This window comes from Sapajus apella, unplaced genomic scaffold, assembly GCF_009761245.1.
Source record: "Sapajus apella isolate SASKATOON/1434 unplaced genomic scaffold, GSC_monkey_1.0 scaffold10, whole genome shotgun sequence".
NCBI classification, from domain to species: Eukaryota; Metazoa; Chordata; class Mammalia; order Primates; family Cebidae; genus Sapajus; species Sapajus apella.
In genome coordinates, this window is record NW_022436950.1 from 39684589 (window position 1) to 39687659 (window position 3071).

Sequence of the window (3071 nt, forward strand, 5' to 3'; positions counted from 1 at the left end):
CCGCACCCAGCTGACTCATCGTTCTAACAAAATTTTATGTTAGCAGTAATTATGTTGTATAGTATGTCAACTTGGAGATAATTTCCAAGATCTATTGATAACTTAAAACCTTAGACTGGTTTTAAATCAAATTAATTAATGCCTATTCATTGAATGCCTAGATAATTTCTAAGATTGAATACTGTAACTCTGATTATTAAGCATCCATTTTTTTAACTTGTTTATTTATTAAGATAAATTATTTCTTATTTAGCCCACATAATCATGTTTCATAGTTCAGGAACACAAGTCAGTGACAAAACTTCTAGGTAATTGAACTCAAAGAAATTCTTTATATTCTAGAATCATTTTGCGTTATGAAAGATACCAGCCTTCCTCATCCCCTTAAAGTCTTTCATGAAATCATAATTTTTTTAGACATCTGTACATGCCTTCTTTCTTGGTTCAACGACAGCAAACCTATAGAGAACCACAACCCCCAGGAATACAATGCTCCAATGATATGAAATTGCAGATATTTGTCCAGAAGGTCACACATCTGAGGTTTCATCAAAGCACTGAATGTTCTCGATAAGTACATCAGCCTCAAAACCAATATCCTTCCTGGCTGATAGAGAAATGAACAGCACCTACTAAGCATACTTTTAAGACTGCTTTTGCTTCTTTTTATATGCTAGAGAGAGAGAAACTTGGGGTCTCTTACCATATTCATTTTTGCCATCTTGAAAATTTGTACAAAGTATGGCTGTAGAAAGTTGTGTTAAACGTATTCATGAACTCTGCAGGACTGCAAGGATGCTGGTGTGTAACATAGTTGTCCACCTCCTTTCCCTCCCACTCCCCAATTTGCTGTGAAAATACAAATTACTTTGGTTAAAAATTATAATTAATGTATGTAAATGAGGCACTACCTTGGAGCAATAGTTTCAGAGAAATGCAGTTGACCCATGAGCAGTGTTGGGATTAGGGATACTGACCCACCTTTCAGTAGAAAATCCACATATAAATAAGTAAAATATAAATATATTGTAGAGACAGAGTCTCACTTTGTCACCAAGGCTGGAGTCCAGTGGCACGATCATGGCTCACTGAAACCTTGACCTCCCAGGCTCAAACTATCCTCCTGCCTTAGCCTTCTGAGTAGCTGAAGTGCATCCATGCCCAGCTACTTTTTGTATTTTTTTGTAGAGATAGGGTTTTACCATGTTGCCCACACTGGTCTTGAACTCCTGGGTTCAAGTGATCTGCCTGCCTCGGCCTCCCAAAGTGCCAGGATTACAGGCATAAGCCATTGTGCCTTGCCTGTTCTAATTTAAAAGTTTTAAAAAAAGCAAAAATTTTTAAAATTTAAAATAAAGAAGATGAAAAGGACATAGATCCATTACTAAAATAATTATTTCTGGTTCCATGGTAACATTTTAGAGACAGCTTTGCTATGTCAAAAATAAAATTAGAGCTTTACAGGATGACTAATACATCGAGACAACAGAGGGACTTTTTCCTCAACATTTCCAACCAGGTCTCTGACTCTACTGCAGCAAGTTAAATGTCCCTTATCTGTGTGAAGTACTCCAGCAGATTTAGGATTGGAATGCAGAAATTGCATTGTAATCCTGAATAAAACTGGGACTAATGTGAGGAAATACAAACTCTTGGAGGAAGTTCAAGTATCAACTAAAGTGGTTATGGAATTGCAGTTTGTTATTATAATAGATACTTAGAAAAAGATGTCTTCTGAAGAATGAAGGTGAAAATCCTACATTCCCTATTCTGAAGTTGAACTACTGTACCTAGTTCTATTGTGACAAAATGTATTCCCAGGTTTTACATGTTTTCTACTTATTTTCCTTCTCAGAGGAACAGCATCACAGGTGTAGGAGCTGCTGTTGTCTTGAATCTATTTCCATTATGTATTTAGGGGGTAGGGGGAAGTAAAGAAGAGTTAAATTTGGGAACCCAAAGAGACAATGAAGAATCAAACAGGGTTTTGTTTCTTAAAAAAGGAAAATTTAGTATTTAATAACTAGATAACCAGTTTTAAAGCGTTCCTCTCTTTCTTGTCACCATTTTTGAATGAATGTAAGATGCATTGAACAGGCCTAAACGGGAAATTGAGTGGCGTAATTTAGTGAAATAAATGCAGGATTAAACTGCTGCATATAGAAAAAATTACTACCTATAATTTCTTAAATGTTCAGGTTTTAAAAAATATATAACTTTAATTTTGTGAACTTAATAAGTTGGATTTCCTGCCTTTTTTATTTAACATAAATTCACCAGGGAATGTAGAGGCAGCCTCTGAAGCTATTAGGGCTACCACAAACCATCTCACAAAGATTCCATTTTAAAATCTTCCCTAGAGGACAAATTTAGTGAAAGTTCTGTTTATAATTTGCCTCCTATAATTTGCCAGAAGACCAAACTGACCCTGTCAGAATTCGATCCTTTAACTCTGTGATTTCTCACCTGAGCTTTGGACCATTTAATAGCGCTTTAAGTACTTTAGCAAGGCATTCATCCACTGCGTTTCTAATCAGGGAAACATACAGCAAGATCTGTCCTTAAGCTGTTTTACTTTGCCTTATAATGGTCTCTATTTCCTTTCATGCAGCATTATGTTGATGAATTGCTGTTTTTAAAGATCACCCTTTGCCTGGAAAGTGTGCAATAGATCAGGCATGATGAAGGTTTGTGTTAAGCCTGAGATTTTGGTCAAATTTTGTATAACCCCATTGCCTGCTGTATTAATATACCACACTATTCCTGAATTTACTCTTTGTTTCCACTTTGTATACTGTATATTTTAGCAAATTTGACTGGGTAGATTCTTCCAATAAGAAAGCATATTCAGTAGCTAAACTAGGACTCAAGAGCGTACAAGATTATCATACTCCAAAAAAATCTGTAGAGTACTGAAACTGTTGGAAGAAAGAAAGGAAGAGAGAGAGAAAGAAAGGAAAGAAGGAAAGAGAAAAGAAAGAAAGAAAAAGAAAGAGAAAGAAAGAAAGAAAAAGAAAGAAAGAGAAAGAAAGAAAGAAAGAAAGAAAGAAAGAAAGAAAGAACGAAAGAGA